General features: G+C 42.0%; 1 protein-coding gene and 1 pseudogene across 12 annotated transcripts in view; one reads left to right on the top strand and one right to left on the bottom strand.

The window, feature by feature from the left end:
- ADARB1 (adenosine deaminase RNA specific B1) overlaps positions 1-14,097 on the bottom strand; it is a 150,023-nt gene that overhangs the window by 7,543 nt on the left and 128,383 nt on the right. The window lies entirely within an intron of this gene.
- Positions 10,969-12,026, top strand: LOC118357129 (annotated as a pseudogene).

Raw genomic sequence — 14,097 nt, 5'->3', positions numbered from 1 at the left:
TTGAGATAAAACACAATTTTAAAGGATCTGGGTGGGATATCACTCACGGCTTTTGGTTAAATTTTGATAAAACTGTCCTGTCAATAAGCAAAGCACAACAAGAAGATCTAGTTAAGTCCACCAGAGAGGCCAGAGCTGACCAGGTTAAGGGGAACTATGGCTCGAGGGCATCGGGAGTGACACATGGCCCACCTACAGCTCCATTTCCCAACACAAAAAGAATCAGGAAGACAGGGCCATCACATTTTTTTTTTAAAGATTTTATTTATTTATTTGAGAAGGAGAGAATGAGAGACAGAGAGCACAAAAGCGAAGAGGGTCAGAGGGAGAAGCAGACTCCCTGCCGAGCAGGGAGCCCGATGCGGGACTCAATCCCGGGACTCCAGGACCATGACCTGAGCCGAAGGCAGTCGCTTAACCAACTGAGCCACCCAGGCGCCCCCATCACATATTTTTTAAAGGTTTTAAATCTTCATTTAATGCTGATCTTGCCGAAACAGACAATGAGATGTCTGTGGCCACTCCTCCCGGGACGGGTCAGCGGCAGGGCTCAACCCGACACCCTGGTCACACCCCCTCCATCAAGTGGCTGTGGCTCTCCATACACAAGCCCCTCGGCCCCCCACCCCTCCAGCAGGCGGAGTGACGGACGGTGGACACCAGTGTTCTGGTGTGTCACACAGCCCACAGGCCCCCAGTCAGGGCTCGCAGTGGGGAGCAGTCCTCTGTGGGTACAGACATGTGGTAGTTTCTCCTGCAGTCAAAGCCACCTTTCCTGTCAGACTTTCCTTCTCATCTATTCTGCTGCTCTGAGTTCACGCTTGCCAAATAAAGCACCTTAAATTCTCTCCTCAGTCTCTGCTGTCTAGGGAACACAGACCAAGACGTGGGGCTGTCATCCCAACTTCCAACCACAACCAATCCTGAACAACCAGCTGGCTTGGATGACAGGTGCACAATCAGGTCCAGATTGCAAAAGCATCTGTTTTGGAGGGTGACACACAGGGGACAAGCGTTTAAGAATGGGCATTCTGTGATTTTAAAAATAAGTTCAGATTTTGTTTCTGGGTGAGATGGAGTAACAGCCACTGGATGTACCCTCCCTCCTTAACTAAAATAGTAGTAAACCAGACAAAATACATCAAACACTAGCCTTTAAGTGCCTGGATATCAAGCAAGGAAGGGCAGTGGTTTCTGAGAGACAGGAGACATATGAGGTGAGTACCACGAGTGCCCCAGGCAGCCGTCCTGGGGGCGTCCAGGCAGCAGCGTGGAGAGAAGGAACCCAGGCACAGCCTGCAGACTCCCTGAACTGAGAGCTCGGGAAACTAAGGTGGCCAGAGTCCATAGGATGGTGTGCAGAGGCAAAAGAGCTGCAGAGGGTCCCCTGAGCATCAGCGGAGGGCTGATCAGAGCACACACACTGCTTGAGACTGGGCAAGAACCACCTGAAAGGGTCAGAGAACATGCCCAATGCTCACATAGAGATGTGAAGAGTTTACATACACACTTGATGGCATCAACCACGGCACAGAAAGGTCTAGAATAGAAGATCAGTGAACTTAAAGACACAATTAACAGAAACGATTCAAATGAGACACACAGGAAAGAGACTGGAAAAAAAAAAAAGAAAACCCAGCAAATCAGTGAGTTGTCAGACAAAGCCATCAGCCTGACACGCATGTGACTGGGTTCCTGACAGAGGGGAGAGAGAAGGGGGTACAGAAAACACAAATAAAAACTCAACAGATTTTTATGAGATCAATAAACGCACAGATCTAAGAACTTCAATGAAGCCCAAGCATGAGAAATGTGCAGAAAACTACACCAAAGCACATCCCGACAAACTGCTCCATGCCAATATAAAGAGAAAACGTCAAGCCCAGCAGAGGAGAAGAACCACATACGGAAGAACAAAGATGAGATGGCAGATTTCTTACTGCAAATAGTGCACACGGTACAACAGGGGGCAACATCTTCAAAGTGCTAAAAGAAGAAAACACTGCCATTTCAGCAAAACCGTATTTGCCCAGAAATATATGTTTTATTTATTTTTTATTTTTTTTAAGATTTTATTTATTTATTTGACAGAGAGAGACAGAAAGCAGACGCTTAACGACTGAGCCACCCAGGCGCCCCAGAAATATATGTTTTAAAAAGGAATGCAAACTAAAGGCTTTTCCAGACATACCGAAGCTGAAAGAATTCATCACCAGAAGACTTGAACCACAAAGAATGTAAAAGGAAGTCCTTCAGGCAGAAGGACATGGTAACAGACAGAAATGAGGAGCTACTTACAGGAATGAAGAGCACCAGAAGTGGCAAATCTCTCTCTTTTTTTTTTAATGATTTTATTTATTTATTTGAGAAAGCATGAGAGCTAGAGAGGGAGAGCACACACAGAAGGAGAGGGAGAGGGAGAAGTAAGCTCCCCGCTTGGGAGCCCGACACGGGGCTCGATCCCAGGACCTGGGATCATGACCTGAGCCGAAGGCAGACGCCTAATGCCTGAGCCACTCAGGCGCCACAAAGTGGCCAATCTCTTTAAAAGCTAATTGGCTGTCAATATATCACATTCAACTGTACTGGAATTAAAATAAAAAGCTTAATTCAAAAGAAAGCTAACTGACTGTTGAAACAAAAGTAATAGTACAATATGGGATTTTTACCATATGCAAATGTTAAATGTACCACAACATATCCCAAAGGCCAGGAGAGAAGAAATGGAAGATTCTTATACTATACATAAGTGGTATAATATCGCTTCTTGAGGGCAGACTGTGATAAGTTAAGCATGTATACTATAAAACCCTAAAACAACCACTAAATTAATAAGAAGTTATAGCTAAAAATCAAGAAGGAATTAAAATGGAATCATAAGACATAATTAACGCAAAGAAAGAAAAAGAGAAAGGGGGGAACAAAGATAATATAGAAAAAATAAAAAATAAGGACCAAGATGACAGATTTAAACCTCACCACATCAATATCACAATAAATGTAAATGTCCTAAGCACCCTAATGAAAAGGCAGAGATTGTCAGTTGGGGGGGGGCGGAAAAAGTAGGTCCAAATATGCTGACTACAAGAAACATACTTTAAATATAAAATAATGTAAAACAATTTAAAATAAAAGGATGGAAAAGATACACTATGCTAGCATTAATCAAAAGAAAGGAAGAGAGGATCCACTAATGCGAGACAAAACAGATTTCAGAATGAAGAATAGTAACAGAGATAAAAAAGATCATTTTATAATGACAAAGGAGGCCAAGTTATTGAAAGAAACCCACAATCCTAATTACAGAACTACAAAATACATGAAGTAAAAACTAAAAAAAAAATTGGAAGGAGAAATAGACAAAAGCACAATTACAGTCAAGAGATTTTCAATATTCTTCTCTCAAAAACTGATAAACTAAGCAGAAGATAAGTAAAGACATAAAAGACACGCACAACACAATCAACCAACTCACAGACCATTCTACCCAACAAGTAGCAGGGATACATTCTTTTCAAGTTTTTATGGAACGCTGAGAAACACCATATCCTGGTCTGTAAAACAAACATAAATTTAAAGGATTCAAGTTAGAAAATGAAACTAAATTAAAATTAACAACAGAATCATCTCTGCAAAATCCCCTAATATTTTGAAACTGAATAGCAGGCTTTTAAGTAGCACATGGAACAAAGTATTTTGAAAGGAGTGAAAGTGATAACACAACAAGTCAAAATTTGTGCAATGCTGTGAAAGCAATAAAGAAAGGTCTCAAAACAATGGCATCAGCTAGTACCCTAAAAACTAAAAAAAGAAGAGCAAATGAAACAAAGTAAGCAGACAAAAATAATATCAGAGCAGAAATTATTTTTTTAAAAAAGCCAGAAAACTGGGGTGGGGGAAACAAACCCAAAAACCCACAAAACCAAAAGTTGGTTCTCTAGAGAAAAATCCATAAAACTGACAGACCTCTAGGTAGACGGATGAGGAATGAGAAGACACAGAGCATCAGTATCAGGAATGAAAGGCCTGGCATCACTAGAGACGCTCAGATGTCACAAGGATAATAAAGGAATGTCATGAACACTTTCAAGCCAATAAATCTGACAGCTCAGGTGAAACAGACAAATGTTCCTGAGAGACATGAATTACGGAAGTTCACTCAAAAAAAAAAAAAACAAAAACCAGGTAGGAGAGAGGCGGAGCAAGATGGCGGAGGAGTAGGAGACCTGGATTTCATCTGGTCTCAGGAATTCAGCTGAATAGGGATCAAACCATTCTGAACACCTACGAACTCAACAGGAGATCGAAGAAAAGAATAGCAACAACTCTGAACAGAAAAGCTACCACTTTCTGGAAAGCAGGACGTGCGAAGTGAATCCAAAGCGATATTTGGGAGGACAGACGGTGGGGGAGGGGGCCTCCGTCGGCGCTTCTGGCAAGTGCTAGAGCAGCGGAGCACAAAATCGGAACTTTTAGAAGTTGGCTCCACTGAGGGACGTCGCTCCAGTGGCTAAGCGGGGGGTGGAACTCTCGCGGGACAGTGTGGTCTCAGGACCCTCGGGGGTCACAGAAAGACCGGGGGTGCCTGAGTGCGGCAGAGCTCCCAGGGATCGGAGCGGGGAAGCCGGCTGCAGAGACGGAGCCGAGGCACGGGTTCTCAGCTCGGGGTGGCCATAAACTGTGATCCGCGGCCCAGTCGGGCCACTGCTCCTCCAGCAGGGACCCAACAAGCGGCAGAGCCGGGGAGACTCCCCTTCCTCCCCCGGGAGGAGCAGCGAGGGAGCGCACCGCAGGGATCTGCTGGGTTTGGAGACTCCACACGGGGTCGGGTGCCAGAGATAGAAACGCTCGGTCACAGGCCGGGTGAGCGCGGAGTGCGGCCGGAGACCGGGGACACGGGAGTGACTGCTTTTCTCTGGGGGCGCACTGAGGAGAGGGACCCCGAGTTCTCAGCTCCTCCGGGTGGAGATTGGGAGGCCGCCATTTTCACTCTCGTCCTCCAAAGCTGTACGGAGAGCTTACAAGGAACAAAAGCTCCCAAGAGCAAACCCGAGCAGCTTGCTTAGCCCGGACCCGGCAACGGCTGGGCAATTCTGCCTCCAGCAAACACATTTGGGAACCAGGGCAACAGGCCCCTCCCCCAGAAGATCAGCACGAACAGCCAGCAAGCCAAGACCAAGTTTACCGATCAATGAGAACAGGAGAACTCCAGCGCTAGGGGACTACACAGAATTCATGGCTTTTTTACCATGATTCATTAGTCTTTCAAAGTTAATTTTTTTTAACTTTTCCTTTTTGAATTTTTCTTTTTCCCTTTTTCAACCAACATCTTATCAATCCCTTTTTAAAAAAAATTTTTTTATTTTTCATTTTTAGAGGCATATTCTATCCCTTTATAGTAGTTACCCTTATTTTTGGCATATATATACAAGTTGTTCTCTCTCTAAAATTTTGAGATACAGTTTCTTCTAACAGATCAAAATATACCCTAAATCTCTAGTGTATGGCCTTGTTCTAGTCTCCTGCCTGATCACATTCTCTCCCCTTTTTTTTCTTTCTTTTTTTTTAATCCTCTTCTTTCTTTTTTCAAGCACCTTATCAATTCCTTTTTTAAAATTTTTTATAATTTTAATCTTTATAATCATATTCCATCCCTTCATTGTATCAACCCTTATTTTGTACATATATAAGTCTTTCTTTCCTTAAAATTTTAGGAGGCACTTTCTTCTAACAGACCAAAATACACCCAAAATCTAGTGTGCGGCACGGATCTATGCACCAGCCTGATCATATTTGATGATATTCTGGTTTTTGTTTTGTTGTTTTTGTTTGTTTTTCTCTTTTTCTTTTTCTTTTTTTCTCTTTCTTTCCCTTTCTTTTCCCCTGGTTTCAGGTCTTTTCTGATTTGTTTAGAGTATATTTGCTGGGGACATTGTTAACCTGTTAGCATTTTGTTCTCTCATTCATCTATTCTCCTCTGGACAAAATGACAAGACGAAAAAAATCACCTCAACAAAAAGAACAAGAGGTAGTACCGTCTGCCAGGGACCTACTCAATACGGACATTAGTACGATGTCGGACCTAGATTTCAGAATCATGATTTTAAAGATACTAGCTGGGCTTGAAAAAAGCATGGAAGTTATTAGAGAAACCCTTCCTGGAGAAATAAAAGAACTAAAATCTAACCAAGTTGAAATCAAAAAGGCTATTAATGAGGTGCAATCAAAAATGGGGGCACTGGGCGCCTTGGTGGCTCAGACCTTAAGCGTCTGCCTTCGGCTCAGGTCATGATCCCAGGGTCCTGGGATCGAGTCCCACATCAGGCTGTCTGATGGGGAGCTCTGTGGGGAGCCTGCTTCTCCCTCTCCCACTCCCCCTGCTTGTGTTCCTGCTCTCACTGTCTGTCAAATAAATAAATAAAATCTTAAAAAAAAAAAAGAATCATACAGTATGTAACTTAAAAAAAAAATGGGGGCACTAACTGCTAGGATAAATGAGGCAGAAGAGAGAATTAGCGATATAGAAGACCAAATGATGGAAAATAAAGAAGCTGAGAAAAAGAGACATAAACAACTACTGGATCACGAGGGCAGAATTCGAGAGATAAGAGATATGATAAGACGAAACAACATTGGAATAATTGGGATCCCAGAGGAAGAAGAAAGAGAGAGAGGGGCAGAAGGTATATTGGAGCAAATTATAGCAGAGAACTTCCCTAATGTGGGGAAAGAAACAGGCATCAAAATCCAGGAGGCACAGAGAACCCCTCTCAAAATCAATAAATATAGGTCAACACCCCGACATGTAATAGTAAAACTTACGAGTCTCAGAGACAAAGAGAAAATCTTGAAATCAGCTCGGGAGAAGAGATATGTAACCTATAATGGTAGAAACATTAGATTGGCAACAGACCTATCCACAGAGACCTGGCAGGCCAGAAAGGACTGGCATGATATCTTCAGAGCACTAAATGAGAAAAATATGCAGCCAAGAATACTATATCCAGCTAGGCTGTCATTGAAAATAGAAGGAGAGATAAGAAGCTTCCAGGACAAACAAAAAGTAAAGGAATTTGCAAACACAAAACCAGTCCTCCAAGAAATACTGAAAGGGGTCCTCTAAGCAAAGAGAGAGCCTCAAAGCAGAATAGATCAGAAAAGAACACAGACAATATACAGTAACAGTCACCTTACAGGCAATACAGTGGCACTAAATTCATATCTTTCAATAGTTACCCTGAATGTAAATGGGCTAAATGCCCCAATCAAAAGACACAGGCTATCAGACTGGATTAAAAAACAAGACCCATCGATATGCTGTCTGCAAGAGACTCATTTTAGACCCAAAGACACCCCCACATTGAAAGTGAGGGGGTGGAAAACCATTTACCATGCTAATGGACACCAAAAGACAGCTGGGGTGGCAATCCTTATATCACACAAATTAGATTTTAAAGCAAAGACTGTAATAAGAGATGAAGAAGGAGACTATATCCTACTTAAAGGGTCTATCCAACAAGAAGATCTAACAATTGTAAATATCTATGCCCCTAACATGGGAGCAGCCAATTATATAAGGCAATTAATAACAAAAGCAAAGAAACACATTGACAACAATACAATAATAGTGGGGGACTTTAACACTCCCCCTTGACTGAAATGGACAGATCATCTAAGCAAAACATCAACAAGGAAATAAAGACTTTAAATGAAACACTGGACCAAATGGACTTCACAGACATATTCAGAACATTCCATCCCAAAGCAATGGAATACACATTCTTCTCTAGTGCCCATGGAACATTCTCCAGAACAGATCACATCCTAGCTCACAAATCAGGTCTCAACCGGTACCAAAAGATTGCGATTATTCCCTGCATATTTTCAGACCACAGTGCTTTGAAACTACAACTCAATCACAAGAGGAAAGTCGGAAAGAACTCAAATACATGGAGGCTAAAGAGCATCCTACTAAAGAATGAATGGGTCAACGAGGAAATTAAGAATTTAAAAAATTCTTGGAAACCAATGAAAATGAAAACACAACTGTTCAAAATCTTTGGGATGCAGCAAAGGCAGTCCTGAGAGGAAAGTATATAGCAATACAAGCCTTTCTCAGGAAACAAGAAAGGTCTCAAATACACAACCTAACCCTACACCTAAAGGAGCTAGAGAAAAAACAGCAAATGAAGCCTAAACCCAGCAGAAGAGAAACAGTAAAGATCAGAGCAGAAATCAATGAAATAGAAACCAAAAAACCCCGTAGAACAGATCAGTGAAACTAGGAGCTGGTTCTTTGAAAGAATTAACAAGATTGATAAACCCCTGGCCAGACTGATCAAAAAGAAAAGAGAAATGACCCAAATCAACAAAATCATGAATGAAAGAGGAGAGATCACAACCAACACCAAAGAAATACAAACAATTATAAGAACATATTATGAGCAACTGTATGCGAGCAAATTAGATAACCTGGAAGAAATGGATGTATTCCTAGAGATGTATCAACTACCAAAATTGAACCAGGAAGAAATAGAAAATCTGAACAGACCTATAACCATTAAGGAAATTGAAGCAGTCATCAAAAATCTCCCAACAAACAAAAGCCCAGGGGGCCAGATGGCTTCCCAGGGGAATTCTATCAAACATTTAAAGAATAATTAATACCTATTCTCCTGAAACTGTTCCAAAAAATAGAAATGGAAGGAAAACTTCCAAACTCATTTTATGAGGCCACCATTACCTTGATCCCCAAACCAGACAAAGACACCATCAAAAAGGAGAATTACAGACCAATATCCTTGATGAACATGGATGCAAAAATTCTCACCAAAATACTAGCCAATAGGATCCAACAGTACATTAAAAGGATTATTCACCACGACCAAGTGGGATTTATCCCTGGGCTGCAAGGCTGGTTCAACATCCGCAAATCAATCAACGTGATACAATATATTAACAAAAGAAAAAACAAGAATCATAGGATCCTCTCAATAGATGCAGAAAAAGCATTTGACAAAGTACAGCATCCTTTCTTGATCAAAACTCTTCAGAGTATAGGGATAGAGAGTACATACCTCAATATCATAAAAGCCATCTATGAAAAACCTACAGTGAATATCATTCTCAATGGGGAAAAGCTGAGAGCTTTCCCCCTAAGGTCAGGAACGCGGCAGGGATGTCCACTATCACCACTGCTATTCAACATAGTATTAGAAGTCCTAGCCACAGCAATCAGACAACAAAAAGAAATCAAAGGCATCCAAATCGGCAGAGAGAAAGTCAAACTCTCACTCTTTGTAGATGATATATTTTATGTGGAAAACCCAAAAGACTCCACCCCAAAACTGCTAGAACTCATAAAGGAATTCAGTAAAGTGGCAGGATATAGAATCAATGCACAGAAATCAGTGGCATTCCTATACACCAACAACAAGATAGAAGAGAGACAAATTAAGGAGTCGATCCCATTTACAATTGCACCCAAAACCATAAGATACCTAGGAATAATTCTAACCAAAGAAGCAAAGGATCTGTACTCAGAAAACTATAAAATACTCATGAAAGAAATTGAGGAAGACACAAAGAAATGGAAAAACGTTCCATGCTCATGGATTGGAAGAACAAACATTGTGAAGATGTCAATGCTACCTAGAGCAATCTACACATTCAGTGCAATTCCCATCAAAACACCATCCACTTTTTTCAAAGAAATGGAACAAATAATCCTAAAATGTGTATGGAACCAGAGGAGACCCCGAATAGCCAGAGGAATGTTGAAAAAGGAAATCAAAGCTGGCGGCATCACAATTCCGGACTTCCAGCTCTATTACAAAGCTGTCATCATCAAGACAGTATGGTACTGGCACAAAAACAGACACACAGATCAATGAAACAGAACAGAGAGCCCAGAAATGGACCCTCAACTCTATGGTCAACTAATCTTTTGACAAAGCAGGAAAGAATGTCCAATGGAAAAAAGACAGTCTCTTCAACAAATGGTGTTGGGAAAATTGGACAGCGACATGCAGAAGAATGAAACTGGACCATTTCGTTACACCACACACAAAAAGAGACCCCAAATGGTTGAAAGACCTACGTGAGACAGGAGTCCATCAAAATCCTAAAGGAGAACACAGGCAGCAACCTCTTCGACCTCAGCCACAGCAACTTCTTCCTAGAAACATCGCCAAAGGCAAGGGAAGCAAGGGCAAAAATGAACTATTGCGATTTCATCAAGATAAAAAGCTTTTGCACAGCAAAAGAAACAGTCCACAAAACCAAAAGACAACCGACAGAATGGGAGAAGATATTTGCAAATGACAGATCAGATAAAGGGCTAGTATCCAAAATCTATAAAGAACTTATCAAACTCAACACCCAAAGAACAAATAATCAATCAAGAAATGGGCAGAAGACATGAACAGACATTTTTCCAAAGAAGACATCCAAATGGCCAACAGACACACGAAAAAGTGCTCCACATCGCTCGGCATCAGGGAAATCCAAATCAAAACCTCAATGAGATACCACCTCACACCAGTCAGAATGGCTAGAATTAACAAGTCAGGAAACGACAGATGTTGGCGGGGCTGCGGAGAAAGGGGAACCCTCCTACACCGTTGGTGGGAATGCAAGCTGGTGCGACCACTCTGGAAAACAGTATGGAGGTTCCTCAAACAGTTGAAAATAGAGCTACCATACGATCCAGCAATTGCACTACTGGGTATTTACCCCAAAGATACCAATTTGGGATCCGAAGGGGTACGTGCACCCCGATGTTTATAGCAGCAATGTCCACAATAGCGAAACTGTGGAAAGAGCCAAGATGTCCATCGACAGATGAATGGATAAAGAGGACGTGGTATAGTCAGAGCCGCTGCCGCCGAGTCCGGATTCAACCTCACGCGCCGCTGATGCCCGCCCGCCCGACGTGCACTCCCGATTCCTTTTGGTTCTAAGTCCAAAATGGCAACTCTCAAAGATCAGCTGATTCAGGATCTTCTTAAGGAAGAACATACCCCCCAGAATAAGATCACAGTTGTTGGGGTTGGTGCTGTTGGCATGGTTTGTGCCATCAGTATCTTAATGAAGGAATTGGCAGATGAACTTGCTCTTGTTGATGTCATGGAAGACAAACCGAAGGGAGAGATGATGGATCTCCAGCACGGCAGCCTTTTCCTTAGAACACCAAAAATTGTCTCTGGCAAAGATTATAATGTGACTGCAAACTCCAAGCTGGTTATTATCACAGCTGGGGCACGTCAGCAAGAGGGAGAAAGCCGTCTTAGTTTGGTCCAGCGTAACGTGAACATCTTTAAGTTCATCATTCCTAATATCGTAAAATATAGCCCAAACTGCAAGTTGCTTGTCGTTTCCAATCCAGTGGACATCTTGACCTGTGTGGCTTGGAAGATAAGTGGCTTTCCCAAAAACCGTGTTATTGGAAGTGGTTGCAATCTGGATTCAGCCCGGTTCCGTTACCTAATGGGGGAAAGACTGGGAAGTTCACCCATTAAGCTGTCACGGCTGGGTCCTTGGGGAGCATGGAGACTCCAGTGTGCCTGTATGGAGTGGAGTGAACGTTGCTGGTGTCTCTCTGAAGAATCTGCACCCTGACTTAGGCACTGATGCCGATAAGGAACAGTGGAAAGAGGTTCACAAACAGGTGGTTGACAGTGCCTATGAGGTGATCAAACTGAAATGCTACACCTCCTGGGCCATTAGACTGTCTGTGGCAGATCTGGCCGAAAGTATAATGAAGAATCTTAGGCGGGTGCATCCAATTTCCACCATGATTAAGGGTCTCTATGGAATTAAAGATGATGTCTTCCTTAGTGTCCCTTGCATCTTGGGACAGAATGGAATTTCAGATGTTGTGAAGGTGACTCTGACTTCTGAGGAGGAGGCCCGTTTGAAGAAGAGTGCAGATACACTTTGGGGGATCCAAAAGGAGCCGCAGTTTTAAAGTTTTCTAATGTACCACTTCACTGTCTAGACTATAGCAGGATTTTAGTAGGAGGTTGTGTATATTGTCCTTATTATCTGATCTGTTACTCAAGTAATATTAAAATGGCCTAAGAAAAAACATCAGTTTCCTAAAGCTCCAAATAGGAATGGTTCACCAAACCCTGCAGCTGTATCCTGGTACTGGATGATACCTGTCTTTGTAGCCCTAAATTGGTTAACGTAAGTTAGCCCCACCGTCTCAGAGGCTCCACTGCCAGAGCTGCCGTTGCTCTGCACACCAGATGTGTGTTTACCGTGTGTTCTGTCACTTCGGGTTCCTTCCTCCAACACCCAACATGCCTAGTTCATCTTTTCCAGTCAGTCACGTTCTGGGATCCAATGTATAAATTCAATATTGCGTGTATTGTGCATAACTGTCCTAAAGGATCTTACTTTGTGTACCATGTATGTCAGAATATAGTGTACATGGCCATATAACGTAAAAAGACAATGCAGCCAACTAAGTGTCATACCAACTAAAATACCAAATAAATTTTGAACGGTGACTCTTTTTTGAACAACAACAACAAAAAAAGATGTGGTATATATACACAATGGAATATTATGCAGCCATCAAAAAGAATGAGATCTTGCCATTTGCAACAATGTGGATGGAACTGGAGGGCATTATGCTGAGTGAAATAAGTCAATCAGAGAAAGACATGTATCCTATGACCTCACTGATATGAGGAATTCTTAATCTCAGGAAACAAACTGAGGGTTGCTGGAGTGGTGGGGGGTGGGAGGGATGGGGTGGCTGGGTGATAGACATTGGGGAGGGTACGTGCTATGGTGAGCGCTGTGAATTGTGCAAGACTGTTGAATCACAGATCTGTACTTCTGAAACAAATAATGCAATATATGTTAAGAAAAAAAAGAAGAAGAAGAAGAAGAAAAAGATAGCAGGAGGGAAAAATGAAGGGGAGTAAATCAGAGGGGAAGGCGAACCATGAGAGACGATGGACTCTGAGAAAGAAACTGAAGGTTCTAGAGGGGAGCGGGGTGGGGGGATGGGTTAGCCTGGTGATGGGTATTGAGGAGGGCACGTTCTGCATGGAGCACTGGGTGTTATGCACAAACAATGAATCATGGAACACTACATCCAAAACCAATGATGTAATGTATGGTGATTACCATAACAATAAAAAATTTAAAGGAAAAAAAAAATCCAGGTAACACAAATAGCCTGTATCTATTCTGTTATAGATCATGAACATGTAGATAGTTTCTCATAGAGAAAACCTCAGGCCCAGATGTCTTCACTGGTGAGTTCTACTAATGTTTAAGAAAAAATTGGTATCAAATCTAAACCAATTCTTCCAGAAAACTGAAGAGAAGGAAATGGTTCTCCACTCACTTTATGAGGCCAGTATTACCTTGATGCCAAAACCTGACAAAGATACTCAGACAACTACAGACCAATATCACTATAGGCCAGTGTATCACAGGTACAAACGTTCTAAGCAAAATATTAGCTTTATCAAATCCAACGACATTTAAAAAGAATAATACATAATGACTATACAAGGTTTGTCCCAGGAACACAAGGTTGGTTTAATATTTAAAGAACTCAATCAATGTCACCATATTCCATGTTAACAAACTAAAAAAAGAACCAAATTATCAAGCTCTATTGAGAGTAGAAAAAAATGTCTGACAAAATCCAACATTCATTGCTGATTAAAGACTCCTTAGCAAACTAGAAATAGAAGGTCCCTTAAACTGAGAGAGGCATCTGTGACACCCCACAGCTAGCCACACTTAGTGGTGAAAGACTGACTGCTCTCCCCGCGACTGCACCTGAGACAAGGATGTGTGTGCTCAGCCCTTGTGCCCTTGTGCTCCACATTCTACTGGAGGGCCCGTCTGGGTGCTGTGGGGGAAGGAAGAAATCAAAGGCATCTGGACTATATGGAAGAACTAAAACATAAACAACTGGACCATCTATAAAGAAAATTCAACGAAATTTATAAAAGCTATTAGAACTAATATCTCTCTATATCCGCGAGGAACACCTGGAGACTGAAACAGAAATATAACATTTAAAGCAGCATCAAAAATACAAAACACTTAAAGATAAACCTGACA

Source organism: Zalophus californianus, chromosome 1 (assembly GCF_009762305.2).
Source record: "Zalophus californianus isolate mZalCal1 chromosome 1, mZalCal1.pri.v2, whole genome shotgun sequence".
Lineage (NCBI taxonomy): Eukaryota > Metazoa > Chordata > Mammalia > Carnivora > Otariidae > Zalophus > Zalophus californianus.
The sequence above is the reverse complement of the archived record's forward strand: the minus strand, read 5'-3'. Positions and strand labels throughout refer to the sequence as shown.